We start from the raw sequence: 18,011 nt of genomic DNA on the forward strand, positions 1-18,011 counted from the left end.
GTTAATGGGGAACAGCACACGGTCGACGGTTTTTTTGGGAAAAACTGATAGTAAATGACGAATCCCATCACACAACTGAGTCGATAACTTACACCACATAAACGCATTTTTATTAGAAGGCGCTTGTGAGGCACTGTATCAAAAACCTTCTGGAAATGTAAAAATATGGAATCAATTTGTCATCCTCTGTGAACAGTACGCGTTACTTCGTCAGAATAAAGAGCTTGTTATGTTTCACAAGCACGATGTTTCCTGAATCTGTGTTGGTTATTTGTCAATAAATCTTTCCTTTTCGTATATTGTCCAAAATCCTAGTGCAGATCGACGTTAGTGGATTGGGTCTGTAATTCAGAGGATTAATCCATTTTCTTCCTTGGGTATTGTATTTCCTCTTGTTATCTTAATTTGGTATATAGCTCTCAACTGCTGTCGATACTATTTTTCTGAATTCAAACCACATCTGCTCTACAGTTGCATAGTCAGATTGGAAGGAGATTGTCTCTTAGGAAGGTGACAAGTCAATTTTCATCTGCTTTTCTAAATAGATTTTTTCAAGCTTTTATTATTGATGTGTTTTTATACCACCGTAAGCAGTCAACCTACAACAACTTTGTGACCACTTATCCCTGTATCTCTCATTATGCCCCCTATTTGCTTTGGATTACTTTTTGCTAAGAGGTCAAGTATGTTTTCGCAAATATTTGCACTTCGAATAGACTCCTGAAGTGAAAACCCGAACAGGCTATGAAGGCCCAAAGATACCCACCGGTCGCCGTGTCAACCTCAGCCCTCAGGCGTTACTGGATGCCAATATGGAGGGCATGTGGTTAGAACACCACTCTCCAGAGCGCATGCACATTTACGAGACCGCAGCCGCAACTTCTCAAACAAGTACCTGCTGTTTTTCTAACAAGGGCCGAACGCACACCGCTTGCAAACAGCGCTCGGCAGTCCAAATGGTCACCAATCCAAGTACTGGCCCAGGCCGACGACGCTTAATCTGACGGGAAGCGGTGTTACCACTGGGGCAAACCCGTTGGCGAGGCTCCTGAACTAATTGCTCAAAACAAGACGCAGATGTTTGTCAGTTCAAGAAAACATTAAGGTGATTCTGTTTAATACCTCAGATAATAAGATATTAACCTTGCAAAAATATCTCCTTCAACGTAATTTGGCCATGTCATCTGAGCTGTGTAACGACTTACGTATGTCAAGACAGTAACATATACTTATAAGCCACTGTCCTGCGTATCGCAAAAGCACGGGGTAAACTTTATCTGTGGGTCTTTTAATTTCAGTTCATACTATGATCGGGAATATTTAAGAAGAGTGTACGCGCCACTGTTCTGATACTGTAACCAGTATGTGTTGGTAGTTCAAAGAACTCTTGCACTAATATCGTCATATCTGTAAGAACAGTTCAGTATTTTCGGACCATACTACAGTAATGGCCTTTAAAATTGCTAAACCACGAAGATGACTTGCTACAGATGCGAAATTTAACCGACAGGAAGGAGATGCTGTGATATGTAAATGATACGCTTTTCACAGCAATCACTCTAGGTTGGCTCCAGTGGCGACTCCTACAACGTGCTGACATGAAGAATGTTTCAAACCGATTTCTCATACAAAAACAGCAGTTGACCGGCGTTGCCTGGTGAAACGTTGCTGTGATGCCTCGTGTAAGGAGGAGAAATGCGTACCATCACGTTTCCGACTTTGATAAAAGTCGGATTGTAGCCTATCACGATTGCGGTTTATCGTATCGCGACCTTACTGCTCGCATTGGTCGAGATCCAATGACTGTTAGCAGAATATGGAATCGGTGGGTTCAGGAGGGTAATACGGAACGCGATGCTAGATCCTAACGGCCTCGTATCACTAACAGTCGAGATGACAGACATCTTATCGGCATGGCTGTAAGGAATCGTGCAGCCATGTCTCGATCCCGGAGTCAACAGATGGGGACGTTTGCAAGACAACAACCATATGCACGAACAGTTCGAGGACGTTTGCAGCAGCGTGGACTATCAGCTCGGATACCATGGCTGTGGTTACACTTGACGCTGCATCACGGACACGAGCGCCTGCGATGGTGTACTCAACGACGAACATGGGTGCTCGAATGGTGGTACCGTGCTGAAGCTGCATGGGCAGCTGTACCTGTACACGCCATCCAAGCTCTGTTTGACTCAATGCTCAGGTGTATCAAGGCCGTTATTAGGGCCAGAGGTGGTTGTTCTGGGTACTGATTACTCAGGATATATGCACCGAAATTGCGTGAAAGTGTAATCACATGTCAGTTCTAGTATAATATATTCGTCCAATGAATACCCGTTCATCATCTGCATTTCTTCTTGGTGTAGCAGTTTTAATGGCCAGTAGTGTATTTGTGGAATCAATTGTTTCAGAAGTTAAAGTGTACAAAAGAGCTGAATGCGTGTTAAAAAGTTACAGAGTATGAAGAACATGAGAAAATGGAAACTGTGAAAGTTCCTTTGTGGCAACGACTTGGAGAGTACTAGTTTGTGGCGACGGTTCGTTGTGGTATTGCAGTGGGTTCTGTGTACGATGACCGATGAAATAACGTGGCTGTGTGTGGACAGACTACAATGAGAGGTGTACCATTATATAACAATTAAGGTAGTGTGGCAGTAGAAGGAACGAGGAAAGATATAGAACCTCAGCCTCACAGCAAAAATGCAGCCAAATAATTCTGTTTGCTTGTGACGTGCTGTTTCTCATTAACTGTTTGTGTTCACTTTTTGAAGCTCATTAATTAATGCTAGTGTAGGCTAATGATAACTTTTAATAATTATTTTCACAACCGTTTTGGTACCCTAGTTTCAGTACGACCGTGTTATTTTCGCCATTGCAGTAAATTATTCAGTTTAGTAGCTGCACTGCACTATCAGTTTAAATACGAGTAGTTACATTGATTATACCATGAACAGTATTGTAATGTGCGTGTATGGCAGTGTGATCGATTATCGTAGTTATTACGTTATGGAACTATTATGCGGGTCAGTGATGCAACATAACTCGTCGCTTTCCGTTCCATGTTGACCCTCCATTTGCCGCAGCTGTTTTGTTTCATTTTAATTACCAACTGTCAGTACGTCAACATGAATGTGGAATAGTTTTACTACGCGCACTGAAATTTCGTTCTAAAATGACGTTGGGTGGTCCTATGTCTTCGGTGTCACATTTTAAAATAATTAATATCCTTTATAGTAAATTGCGAAGTGGCGGTATAGGTGCTTAAATTCCAAACAATATATTCGTTACACTGTAGTCTTATAGCTTCATTTTGGATGACTGTAGTTTTTGCACAGCGTTAAGTTGATTTCTGCTGCCTGGAGTCAGTTTTGTTTTAATTTCATGGTACAATACTATTTTTCATTCATACTGTGGCGACTTCCATTGACTCAACTGTCAACTCTTTTCCATAAGATATTGTGGCGACTCCCATTGACTCAACTGCCATTGATTCAGCCACTGACACCCGTCCATGCGACTGGGAAAGAGCGCGTTAAGAGTCTTCCAATAAGGGTCATCAGGCATATGTACATAATTATGGGGCAACACAGATGCCATTGAGCTATTGTGGAATTATGGAACACACTTTTGTTTTCGCTTATTATGGACCTTCTCGGAGAACGAGAAGTTCGTCTTTGTAATTTAATGGATTCTCAAATAACGTTTGGAGAAATGCTGCTTTCTTTCGCTATACATAACCTCAGAAGATCTGTATACAACGGCCCCCAAATTGCTACTAGTCTATGTCTCCCGGAACGTTTTGGATAATACTGCGCACTGTCGCTTTGCGAACAATATACGAGCTTGTGAAACATCACTCCAGACTTGTCAACGTGTCCAGGTCATCTTAACGTAACTCATTGTGACAATAGAACCCCTGAAATATACAAATTTTTCACGTCTCGTATCTGTACCATTTTAACGTATTATGTCACACATCAGTTGTTACCATGAAAATATAATAAATATTGATGGCCCTGCAAACTTGCGAAGTGGTCTATTGTCGTGTGCTGATCTGCCTGAAACAACACCGTGTGGAAAGTTTCGCGTGTTTAAGTAATGAAAAGTTCCAAGCTATTTTCCTGACAGTTTCAAACAATTTTCCTTATAGTACACGATTTTCTACATTCACAAGTTATCTAGTGACATTTTGAAATTCGTTACAATTACTTGGCCCTAGTACTCTATAACGACCTCATTGACACAAGTATTTTTTAAGCTCTACCTGTATGTTTTCCGCTCCAAGGAATTCTTTGCGGTCTTGCGTAGTTCAGGTCTGATTGAGCATTTCAGTCATGTGAGGCCTTTTAAATGTTCAATTGACGATGGTAATAATTTATGGGAGATACCTATGCCGGCAGCACACCTGCCGTACGCTCGTTCGACCACATGACGAATTATGTACGAACCGAAACAGGTAGTTTCAGATGCTCGAGGGTGGAAATTCAGTTTCTGGAATGGAAAACGTTTACGTGAAAAGCTGTTGGCAAGGAAGATTACCTGACGTAAGGCTGTAGGGACAAGTGTGACGGTTTGCTGGCCCTGCACACCAGGTTTTGAAGCGGCCTATCTTCGTGTCCTGATCTGCCTGAAACAATAGCGTGCGCATAGTTTCGTGCGTTTAATTGCCACGGAATTTTATCTCTGACCAGCGCATCTTAGCGTGTACTGCTACCGTCCCTCAGATAGAATCTTAATTGTTCATGTGGCATCTTTGCACAGCTGAAAACTAGGACAGAATTTATCTAGTGGCATTTCTAAATAATGAAAACACTTAACGTTACAAAGTACCGTGCTGAATCTCTTCTTCCAAGTGTCGTTATTTTGAAATACTCATTCTCAAACTACCAATTCCATATTTGTAATGGACTAGTGTAGAAGATACAATTAACGACATTTTGATTTGGTCTGTGCATCAATATAATTAATGTAAGAGACACGAAAGATATGTGCAGAACGAAAACTGTGATCAAGAAAAGTGCAACAATGTAATTATCACGGGAAAGAATGAACTCGCTGGGCTGTGCATGAGTACCGGAAGATAACACGACTCACGATGAAGACTGGTTTCGTCGAAAACGCCATATCGCACAACTGCACTGGTTGCTCAGCAACCTAGGGTAAGTCACGAACAGATTCCGTGATGTGAATCTCATGAAAACGTTGCCAAGTGTCTTCACACTTGAATGGCAACCACGCAATCCATAAAACGTCAGCCGGTCGTGGTGGTCGAGCGGTTCTAGGCACTTCAGTCTGGAACCGCGCCAATTCTACGATCGCAGGTTCGAATGCTGCCTCGGGCATGGATGTGTGTGTTGTCCTTAGGTTAGTTAGGTTTAAGTAGTTCTAAGTTCTAGGGGACTGATGACCTCAGGTGTTAATTCCCATAGAGCTCAGAGCCATTATAATCATTTGAACCACCAGTTGTTTCAGACTATATGAACTACGACCTTTCTGCCTTCATTTACACGTAATGTAAAATGCTCCTTATGTGTAAGTATACACAGTTTTCGCTACAGCATCCGATCGCTCGTTACTTCGTGTTTTGCTGAAGGCTTATCAATGGGGTTTTTCAATGCGTCGGGATCTTTTCAAGGAAATTAAGACATCAATTTTCTCCTAGAAATGCGAAAATATTTTTTTGACTTACACCTTTACAGGCAGAAATGACCTCTTAACAAAATAAGATAAATCAGAGTTCGCACTGAATGATCTGGGTCTTCGTTTTTCCATACGTTATTCGATAGTGGACAGATCGAGAAATAGTCTGAAAGTAGTCTCATGTACCACCTGCCGAGCACTTACCTCACTTATATGTTAAATATATTTACACTAAAGGACAACATGCCAACGGCCGTGACGCAGTGGGTTCCCGTCAGATCACCACAGTTAAGCAGTTTCGGGCTTGGCTAGCACTTGGATGGGTGACCGTTCAGGTTGCCGAGCGCTGTTGGGAAGCGGGCTGCACTCAGCCCTTTTGAGGAAAATTGAGGAGCTACTCGATTAAGAACTAGCTGCTCCGGTCACGAATACTGACAACGGCCGGGAGAGCGGTGTGTACACTAGACTACACGCCCTTCCATATCCGCACCAAGTGACGCCTATAAGCTGAGAATCACACGGCGGTCGATACCGTTAGGGTCTTTCGAGGCCTGTTCGGACGGAGTTTAGTTTAGTTTCAAAGGACATATTACATTTGTTTCAAAATAGGATTATAAGCCAACCAGTTACAAATACCTGTTTGATACACTAAACTAGGTATTATTTTTGACTTCAGTATAGCTTTTTCGCAATGTTTATCAAAATTTTAGCAGGTGGCGAAACTTAGGTCAATGTACCAAACTGTTACTCGCAACAGGTTGGCTGTATAATCGTATTTCGAAATTAGTGTACAGTTACTGAGTAACAGTCTGAATGTTTGTGAATTCCTAAGGAACCAAACTGCTGTGGTCATCGGTCCCTAGACTTACACACTACGTAAACTAACTTATGCTAATGACAACACACACACACACACACACACACACACACACACACACACACGCCCGAGGGAGGACTCCAATCTCCGGCGGCGCAATTAGTGACATGGCGCCTCTATCAGCGCAGTCACTCTGCGCGGCAGTAACAGTCACGTTTAAAACTGTACTAGACGTGAAACTTCCTGGCAGATTAAAACTGTGTGCCCGACCGAGACTCGAACTCGGGACCTTTGCCTTTCGCGGGCAAGTGCTCTACCAACTGAGCTACCGAAGCACGACTCACGTCCGGTACTCACCGCTTTACTTCTGCCAGTATCCGTCTCCTACCTTCCAAACTTTACAGAAGCTCTTCTGGGAAACTTGCAGAACTAGCACTCCTGAAAGAAAGGATATTGCGGAGACATGGCTTAGCCACAGCCTGGGGGATGTTTCCAGAATGAGATTTTCACTCTGCAGCGGAGTGTGCGCTGATATGAAAGCTGTGAGTACCGGACGTTAGTCGTGCTTCGGTAGCTCAGTGGGTAGAGCACTTGCCCGCGGAAGGCAAAGGTCCCGAGTTCGAGTCTCGGTCGGGCACACAGTTTTAATCTGCCAGGAAGTTTCATATCAGCGCACACTCCGCTGCAGAGTGAAAATCTCATTCTGTACTAGACGTGTTTTCACTTGTGTATCTTGACACATGGGTCGTGAGTGGTGCGTGGGTAACTCGGTGGTAGAGCACTTGATCGCGAAAGGAAAAGATACCAGTCCTCGGGCCGGTACAAAGTCTTACATTCCACTCCAGAGTGAAAATTTCAGTCTGGGAGCATCCACCAGAGGTTGGCTATGCCACGTCTCCACAGTACCCTTTCTTCCAGAAGTGCTAGTCCTTCAAGATTCGTCGGAGAGCTTCCGTGAAATCTGGAAGGTAGGAGACAAGCTACTGGCGGAAGTAAAGCAGTGTGGACAGGTCGTATGTTGTGTGTACAGAGTAAGTTCCATAAGTAATGAAACCAATTTTTTTCTGACGCAACGGTACACCACAGCGTGTTGTTACCGGCTGTGGGACGGGAGTGTTAGCTTCAAAACGCCCATTGTCTCATTCGGCTGCGAGCTGCCAGAGAGTCAGGACGTGTATTTCCGTCAACACTGTTTTGAGTTTATGTAACATGGCACAATGGATCATTCTGTAGAGCAACGGTACGCTATCAAATTTTACGTTAAAGTCCGCCCCCGAAACGTTTCCATTACTTCAGCATGCCTTTGGAACTGACTGATTGTCCAAACCACAAGCTTTCCGATGGCACAAGTCGTTCACGGAGGACAGAGAGGAGATCACCGACGAACCTTGCAGTGGGCGGCCATCAACCGCATGAGTCTACGAAAATGTGACGTATGTGCCCGACTGTTTGAACGCTGACAGACGGCTGAGCCTTCACTTGATAGCACAAGCTCTAAACATGTCAAAAACAACGGTCTTTCGCATTGTGACCGAAGATTTGAACATGAGAGACGAGTGTGCCAAACTCGCCCTAAAAATGTTGACCGACGAACACAAGCACATGCGAGTGTGTCGGTGCCGAGAGATGTTGGAAATGTGTGAAAATGATCCTCATTTCTTAAACTCAGTTATCACTGGTGATGAGTCGTGGATTTTTGAGTACGACCCTGAGACAGAAAGGAGAGTTCAGAGTGCCAGTGGCACGCCCCATTGTCGCCCCGTCCCAAGAAGGCACGCATGAGCAAGTCCAGGATCAAAACCATGCTCATTGTCAGAGAGACTGTTCACAACGAATTCGTACCTACCGAGACTACAGTGAACACAGCTTTCTACTTGGAAGTGCTCAAAAGACTGAAAAGGAGCGTCTCGCGCTGCCGAAGCGACATCAGGGACGGCCGGCTCGGAGCACACATTTTCACCTGTCACCGTTGATCTATATCAAGGCCCGTGCGCAGCCGACGGTATTAATATAATTCTAATTTCGTTCTAGACGGCTGCAGGTCATCAATGCTGTCTGTTCTTTCGGACATGTCAGAAAGAACAGACACCATATCCATGTAAGTATATTATTGTACCAGTTTACTCCGCCGTTTCATTGATGATTCTTTAGAGACAGAATGCAGAATAGCCTGTGTCGCCTTCAGGGGGCCCGGCGCGGTGCGGCCATGGCACACAGTAGCGACGCGCTCGTCCCCGAGTGACAGCACGTGGATCCCCAGGGAGGGAGAGAGAGAGAGAGAAAGAGAGAGGGACGAGACAGGTGCGTCGCTATGAATACCGCCGTTGTCCCGGCTGCGTGACGTGTACCACCGGCCGGGCACGCCAAATTAACTCCGTTGACTCATGCGAATACGGAAAGCGGGCCAAGCGCTTACTCAAGAGGACGCACGGCACGGCACAGCACAGCCCGCCGCGGTAGCGATGCTCTGCCACACGCTGCCGTTTGTTTTCACCTCCGGCGCTCGCCCTCCACAAAATAAACATATTTCCCTTTTCTAAACACGAACATAGCGGGAGCGCTTGTCACTTTTTCCACTGGTCACGGCATACAGTGGTAACAGCCGCGGGAAACCGTAGCAGCGAGATTTGTCCTTCTACCGAGCTCCATATTTGACTCATGTTAGCGTAATCTCGCACGTCAAACTATTCTGGTATCTACCGAGTGATCAAAAAGTCAGTATAAATTTAAAACTTTATAAATCACGGAAAAAATGTAGATAGAGAGGTAAAAATTGACACACATGCTTGGGATGACATGGGGTTTTATTAGAACAAGAAAAAAACCAAGTTCACAAAATGTCCGACAGATGGCGCTAGACAGCAAAATGTCAGCGACTGCGCATGACAATCGTGTATAAAAGGAGCTGTAATGAGAGAGAGAGAATCAGATGCGCCAGCAGTCGCAGCATGTTGACGTTATCTGAGAAGGTGCTTTTACTGAAGCTGTATTATCTGAATGGGGAATGTGCTAGTTCAGCGTTACGATCCTATCGCCACAAGAAGGGGATTCGTAGCGGGTTCGTCTATGCACGGGGAAGTCAGCGCTCGTGCAGTCACACGTCGCACCGGCATTCCAAACAAGACTGTTTGGTTGGCACTTAGACGTACCCTCCGATGCTATCCGTACAAATTCCATCGGCATCATGAACTGTTACCTGGCGATTTAGTGAGGCGGAGAGCATTTGCGGTGTGGGCGTTTCAAAAGGTGGCGGAAGATGACGATTGGTTGAGTAACGTGTTGTGGACCGACGAAGCGCATTTCACTCTCCGAGGATCTGTCAACGCCCACAACTGCAGAATTTGGGCTACCTAAAATCCAAGAACTGTCGTGGAAACTCCATTGCACGACGAGAAAGTCATGGTATGGGTTGGATTTACCACATCTACCGTTATCGGGCCTTTTTTTCTTCGAGGAAATGCTTTGTCTTACTGTGTTATGCTAATTATTGCTATTCTGATCAGATGAAGCGCCATCTGTCGGACATTTTTTTAACTTTTGTATTTTTTTTTGGTTCTAATAAAACCCCATGTCATTCCAAGGATGTGTGTCAATTTGTACCTCTCTATCTACATTATTCTGTGATTTATTGTTTTCAAATTTATACCGACTTTTTGATCACCCGGTGTAGAGGATTTGCCAGGTTATTCACACCGTTCTCCCGTGTATGTCATTTCTGAATCACATGCTGGGAAAAAGCTTCGTTTTGAACTCTACACGCGATAATCTAGATTATGGTGCTGCTCAAACTTGGGAGTACAGAGAAACCGCATTTACAGGTCTCTCAGCTCTCCCTTGTTCGCACTTGTGTGCTGTATACTGTGCATTTTTTCGATTTTCTATAGAAAGTTACCTCACTTTCACTTCATCCATTTATACGTTTTCGCACTTCTACGCTAGTCATTTTTGTCGCACTTATACGTTATAGAGGCCACCAAATCGTCTCGAAACGTTTCGTCTGTGGTGCGACCAGAGGTTGTTGGGTTGCTGTCTGCATGCAACTACTATTGCGGGGATTAGCTACGGTACACATGGCGACACTGTTGTTGTTTGACCGTGTGGCAGTCGCTTTCAAATCGCATAACTTGGCCGAATGTTGCTCCCAATACCGGTCTTCACACAACGCCACTCAGGAGCGCTGTTGACATGGCCAAGCAGCGGGCAGCCACTTCTGAACAGTCGGCACCAGACATCAGCCAAAACCTGTTCTCAAGCAGCCGCACGACGCGCCGCGGTTTCTGAAGTAAACCAAAGAATTTCAGTGTACATTAGGACACTCTTTACACGTACACTATGTTTTTATACGATTCCATGTCAGTTCCCTCTAAACTGCACTAAAAGTTTTAGAATAGACCTATGAATTAGCTAAAATTCAGCACAGATACGAATATACAGCTTTTTCAATTTACTTTTCTTATCTAGGCAATGCAGTACATAAGGACTGATTGGGCTCAACTGAAGCCCCACATAATACGCAATTGCTTTCGAAAAGCTGGCATCACAAATGATTAAACTCAAGCCGCTGCTCGAAATGTTGAACGTTTTAAAGTAGGTTTCGGTATACCACAAGACAATGACTGGACATGTATTTCAAATGGAAGTGATTTTATGATTTTGTTAACTGTGATGCTGATACTGCCATGTGTTGTGTACAAAATGAGGATGAAATAATTAAAGTACCAGTGCCAGTACCAGGAATCCGAAGAATCCGGTGGTGAATCTGTGATCCCTCCCTGTCTATAAGAAGCAGTTACTACACTGGAACTAACACAACATAAAGTCGAGAAACATTAATGATGACAAGATGTTTACGGAGATAACATGTGAAAACTTGATTAATGACTACAGTTTTGCTTCCAAAAAACAAACTACTACTGATTCATTCTTTAGGCCAAAATGACTTTAATTGTCCATAGCTTAGATGTAAGCCGATCTGAACTACTGTACCTGTTACAGTACCGTATATGTATCTAATATTTGTGCGAACTTGAGTTTAATAGAAATATAATAAAAAATTTCGTTTTAACGTTAATTTCACTTTCACAGATATTTTACCATTCCTCTTAAAAAACGTATAAACGAGGTCTCCATCTGTTGCCTCTGTGCAAAAAAATTAAATTATCTGAGACATAAAAACAGAAATGAGTATGATTTTGGTACAGTTATTACCAATTTATTTTAAATATATGCCGCGCAGGATTAGCCGAGCGGTCTTAGGCGCTGCAGTCATGGATTGTGCGGCTGGTCCCAGCGGAGGTTCGAGTCCTCCCCCGGACATGGATGTGTGTGTTTGTCCTTAGGATAATTTAGGTTAAGTAGTGTGTAAGCTTAGGGACTGCTGACCTTAGCAGCTAAGTCCCATAAGATTTCACACATATTTCCTTTTACTTATTTATTACAGAATCGTCATCATCATCATCATCTACCTGAAGCTCACTGCTATGCAGAGCGACTGTCTGTCAGCTGCTGGCGCCAGTAGTTCTCATCGGTACTGCTCCTCTATTTTTTTCTAATTTGATTCCACCAGCCCTTATATTACGGCATTAGCGAGGAAGTCCGCATGTCCCTCTCTCGCCAATTGCCTGACTACGTTTCTCGCTCAGCCAGCTCCATCTCATTTTTATCACTGTTACCCCTTCCACGCAAATCCTTCTCCTGATTCATTTATTTGTTCTCCTGTTTCTCCCAATAAGCACCTTTTGATTGCTCACTTAGCTGTCCATCTGTTTCCATGGTTGTCACTTCCATAAGCAAAAAATCCTAAAATCGAATAATCGTGTGAGTTTTCCTTGTAAGACACACCAGAAGCTTCATTTTGGAAAACTAATTGGTTTACAATAATCAATTTAGCATATTTTTAATACTTTGTTTATTCCTTTTGGTGTACATCCAAAATTTGTGATTAGTACTAGTCACCAGCAGTATTTTCTATTAGCAGCAGCTTTTCTTTCAAACACTGAATGAATATTTTCGGATACCGAAATTTGAAACAAACTGGAATTGATTGTAAAATATTATAAAAGACCTTAAATTATCGATTCTACTTGTCGCAGGGCTGAATGTAACTTCGCAGCTAATTGGCTGACACAAAAGGGAATAGAAACGTTTGTTAGAAATACGTTATCAGCCGTGTCATTGTTAGGTTGATTTGTTTGAACTGTAACTAAGCTTTACCTTTTCTCACTTTAGAAACAGAAACTTGGATTTTTTTTTAATCGATGGTGCTCAAATGGCTCTGTGCACTATGGGACATCAGTCCCCTAGAACTTAGAACTACTTAAACATAACAAACATAAGGACATCACACACATCCATGCCTGAGGCAGGATTCGAACCTACGACCGTAGCGGTCACGCGGTTCCAGACAGAAGCGCCTAGAACAGCTCGGCCACACCTGCCGGTCAATCGATGGTGCTGAACCTCGCTGCGGGTACAGGCTATTACCTAATATATTCCTGGAGTAATGGTCACAGCTTGATTGTAGGCCGCTGCTCTAGCCAGTCTGAAACATTGTAGGTGCCTAGGATATCGACCCATAATCTACATTGTTTTAGTTATTATTGTCAGATGACTGTGTGAGTGCAATGACGTGGGATATTTAGCATGGTGCCACTTCGGTGGAAGGTGATTGAGAGAGATTTTATGTAGATACAGTTTCCTTTCATGCTTGTTTTGTGTATTACATGTGAGATGTTGTTGTTGTTGCGGTCTTCAGTCCTGAGACTGGTTTGATGCAGCTCTCCATGTCACTCTATCCTGTGCAAGCCTCTTCATCTCCCAGTACCTACTGCAACCTACATCTTTTTGAATCTGCTTAGTGTATTCATCTCTTGGTCTCCCTCTACGATATTTACCCTCCACGCTGCCCTCCAATACTAAATTCGTGGTCCCTTGATGCCTCAGAACATGTCCTACCAACCGATCCCTTCTTCTAGTCAAGTAGTGCCACAAATTTCTCTTCTCCCCAATCCTATTCAGTACCTCCTCATTAGTTATGTGATCAACCCATCTAAGCTTAAGAATTCTTCTGTAGCACCACATTTCGAAATGTTCTATTCTCTTCTTGTCCAAACTAGTTATCGTCCATGTTTCACTTCCATACATGGCTACACCCCATATGAATACTTTCAGAAATGAGATGTATGAAACAGAAACCTGGAACCTGAGAGAGCTCAGCTCACAGCTGAGCCACCGTAGCTAGTCTGTCACCACAAAATCAAGCCGGGAATGTACCAGAGGTAAAGTCAAGCTGTATCGACTAAGTCAGTAGTCTACTACTTAACCCCTGTTTTCGGCGTTCACATGCCTTTCAGTGAGTTATAAGACCCCCAAGGCATAGCTCTTTTGCCTAGAGTTATGTCACGTTAGTCTTTCGATTCATTCCCATTGCATTATCCCAACATTGCCAAAGCCTCTGCTTCCGCGGCAGATCAGCACCATCAGCCTTAAAGAACGTCTCATCCCCTCCTCCTTATTTTCTCTCACGAATTGCAGCTCACTTCTAACTTCCTGTTACAGTACCAGAACTTCAACATCCCACCCACATCAGCCACCAGTAAAACTACACGTCAGTTCACAAGTTATCTCCAAGGAATCTCATGAAATACTGTGTACAGTTAATATTTCTTGTAAGCCAACAAATATCCAAATAGCAAAGTACCATGGACTATGAGAGTCAGCCATAAGGTTTTTACCTACAAAAAAATTTCAAAATTAATATTTTTTTTTTGTTTGCTGGTCACTGGCTGCAGTTCTTAGAAACAACCGATCGCAGCATCGGAGCATGCCACTAACAGAGCCGAAAGTTTGGTTCGACACACAGTGAATCTGTGTCGCCTGTGGACAGCGGTTCCCATCAATACTTACAGTGAAATACAAAAAGAAGCCACACAGCCATGGGCAAATGGCGTACTGGCAATATATCTCACTTTTACGTGGATCCAAGTGCCAAACTGACCGTAAATAGATAAGTGTAGTGGCGAGGAAAACAACTGCCCTCAACAGATGGCGTTAGCAGCCATACAGACAATATTTGGCTATCAAAGTACGTAACGAATAGGAAAGTACACAAGGAGTATATTGGTTATGAACTACGTGAACTTGAAAGCGATACAGGAACCATGCAGATGTAAGGCCTATAAAAACACGAACTATATAATCATCAGACGAAAAAAAAAAACAAAATATAACTCCATACAAGATGTTAGCTGCCAAAAAGTACGAAATGAAAGGACATCTTAAATGAAACGTAAAATAAAACGAAGTGCACGATATACATTCCGAAATAATATGACACTGTTTCATTGAGGATTACAGCACAGGTATGGAATATGATCGTATTTACAGAAGAAATTGTAATATGAGCGTTGGTAACATAAAACATTATTTGTCAACTCAAGAATATACAATAGCGAAAAACTGGCAAAGTGCGAGTGGGATTCGCGCTTTGAGTTCTGAGTTCTCCGTACAAACTTAATGATATTTCAACCATTCTCGGAAACGAGGATCTCAACGATTTTTGCCTGTAGTCGATATCGGTAGCGGTACTGGCAAGATATTGCTTCCGGGTATTCCAAGACCATGCAGACAACATTTGGCCGCAGTCTCGTATAAGGCCAACTACAGTTGCAGTATCACGTTTAAGAAGCTAGATATACTTAACATCCAGTCTAACACTCGGAAATAAAAAAAAATTACACCTAAACCAGGGATGTATCTCTCGAATTGTGCTATTCTAATCCAAAACTCTACCGACTGTGTAAGGTGACCCCGTTTAAATTATCTGTAAGCTCGCAGATATGGTACAAATTAGAGTACCTTCCGAAATAAAGAATTACAATCTAATTATTACGAAACAAACTGCGTCGTTTTTGTCACATGGCTGCCCACCTTTATTGCATTTTTGGTGCTTCACGCACAGAAAATTAAGATTTTGTTACAGGAGGTTAACGAGTTGGTAGCATTATAAGGCAGCGCCAGATGGCTACATAGCATGAGAACGGCATGGTGAGCAAGAGTAGTATCCTACTGCAGAGTTGGTGGGGATTCACCTACAAAGCTGGAAGTCAATAAGTGAATCTTATTATTTGTATTTAATGTTTGAATATTTATATACAGCTCAAACCGTGCAAGTGACGTTACTTGCACGGCGAACTTGTTAATAATACATTAAATATCACTCAATTCATCAGAAAATGCAAATTACAATTTTCACTTTCTGTCAGTGCTTGTTGATGGGAAGGATGAGCCAGTCACAAGTGCGCCCTGAGAGGGCAGGCGCAATAGCAGACTTCAAATCTACCAACGGTGCTCGAGGGCTACATCACTCTTGTGTATAAAATCTGATCTCACGTAAAGACGGAATAGTTTGTTGAAAAATTGTCTCGAATGACGTACTTGTGCGATGTTTTGTTAATGCAAGGCAATCTACAACTGGTATTCAAGGTGGGAACACGTGAAATAGTGTGTGAAGTGCAGCTCCGCGTGAAGACGGAATTAATTGTTGAAGTTCTCTCGGAAAACTTATTTCTGTGATTCCATGTTGATCCTAAGATCGTGTGAAGCATTTTCTTACATTCTTGGTGCTCGGGAATTAATGATTAAGTTTGCGATTGGTGAAATAAAATAAAGTAAGCTGACATTCCAGCATTTTACAAGTCTCATTATGCTTAGCATTTAAATCCACCCACCTGTCAAATTATCGTGCAATTTCATCAGTGAATCACACGTAGGATCACTGTGCGCCCTCTTTTCATATTGTGGCAGGTATACTTCGAACATTCATTCTCCTGTCTGCTGTCCCCTGTCTACTGTATCTCACAAAATGACAAACACTGGCAACATTAATATAATACGACCTTGGCATACCTGATATTGGGGTCGGTGGGATAACCACACAAGTGAATTAACTGCACCAACGGCGTTGCAGCAGTGCTAACACTGATTCTCGTCAGATATCCGACATTAAGCGTTTTCGGGTTTGTTTAGCACTTGGATTGGTGACTATCTCTGTCTGCCGAGCCCTGTTGCCAGACAGCATCCCTTTAGCCTCTGGGAGGCTAACTGAGCAACTGCTTGATTCAGCAGTAGCAGCTCCGGTCACTAAAGCTCACAACGGCCATGAGAGTAGTGTGATGACCACGTGCCCATCTATACCATCGTCCAATGACGCCTGTCAGTTCTGAATGACACGGTAGTCAAACGGTGCCATGGGGCTTTCTAAAGCCTCTTCAGACAGAATTTAGTTTTTTTAGTTTTCCAGTTATCTGCATTTGTGAAGTGTCCAGTGATTATCGTGATCTTAACTGTAAGCAGTTAGTATTACAGAATGTAAAACATCACACCTGCAGTTGTGGTTGAAAGCAGACAGGTCATTGATTCGAAATGCAACTCTTTAGAATGAAGCTTAAAGTAATCGAAATGTTGTAAACTGACTTCACTTTCCCTACACATCATCATGTGGCTGATCAATCTCACCACAGTATTGTAGTTGGAGGCTGAAGTGGCCGCAGAATCATCCGTCTTTGGCAGCACCAACGACCTCGTCAACGGGAAAATGCAAATCAGCCAGAAATTTCTCTAAACAACTCGTTACATAAGCCTTGGAGGCTGCACTTGGCACGTCAAAGTTGGAGGCTTAGATGAAGCCGGCAATGAAGCATACGATTCACTGGGCTCTCCTCTATTTAGTTAACCAATAGTGTTCGTCCAACCATCTTAAACAGAAAAAAATTTCACTTTATTTCTTTCTGTGACCAACGACGCGCAATTCAGTCAGTGCAGCCAAAGTTCTCTCTCTAACCTGTAGTTTATTTAGGTGAGCCGATTTCTTTAATTCTTATGACATGAAAAGATTTCTTTTTGTCGGATCAATAAGTCCAGTAGTATCTCATGACTTCTAAGGCCCAAAACTGTGGGTCCCCATCCCATTTTCGAGATTTTTATCTATGGCACAAAGTGCTATCCGGAGACGAACTTTACTTTCTACTTTTGTGCACAATAGTAATTTTTGTAAATGTTTATCTCTTTTCAGGTTGTGAAATATTGACAGAGCAGTCGGCGTCCCAGGAGGTCCCATTTTTGTTTCTACGAAACACTGGGTGCTCCAGGGCAGCTTCAAAAAGGACTGCCTGGCCGTGGGCTCTTGGTCCTAGCATCTGCGTCAGGAGGCCTTCTGCGAAATGGCTCTAAAGGTGATGGCCAACTTTTACTATACTTACAACGCAAAGAATACCTTCATTGTTCTCTCGCTTCTGCAACACAGTCAAATCTGATTTAAATCTGAATCAGTAAGGTTACATTAGTCAGTTACCGACAATCGCTGGTACTGCTTTTTATCGTATTCCTCATAGTCAGTTAAATATTCCGACCAAATGGGTAATTCGCTATGAATGTGCATATGTTACATGACTATCTGCAGAAACACAGTTGAGTAACAATGGCACTCAGTGGACAGCACACACATTAAATGAAAATTTTTACTCTACTGGCCGTTAAAATTGCTACACCAAGAAGA

The 18,011-nt window shown here is 43.0% G+C and overlaps 1 protein-coding gene and 1 non-coding gene across 2 annotated transcripts in view; both read right to left on the reverse strand.

Annotated features, from left to right (window-relative positions):
• LOC126267344 (RNA-binding protein Raly-like) overlaps positions 1-18,011 on the reverse strand; it is a 953,265-nt gene that overhangs the window by 214,567 nt on the left and 720,687 nt on the right. The window lies entirely within an intron of this gene.
• On the reverse strand, positions 6,719-6,793 carry Trnas-cga (transfer RNA serine (anticodon CGA)). The gene has a single exon. It is a non-coding gene; the product is annotated as a tRNA-Ser (tRNA).

Source organism: Schistocerca gregaria, chromosome 4, assembly GCF_023897955.1.
Source record: "Schistocerca gregaria isolate iqSchGreg1 chromosome 4, iqSchGreg1.2, whole genome shotgun sequence".
Classification (NCBI taxonomy): Eukaryota; Metazoa; Arthropoda; class Insecta; order Orthoptera; family Acrididae; genus Schistocerca; species Schistocerca gregaria.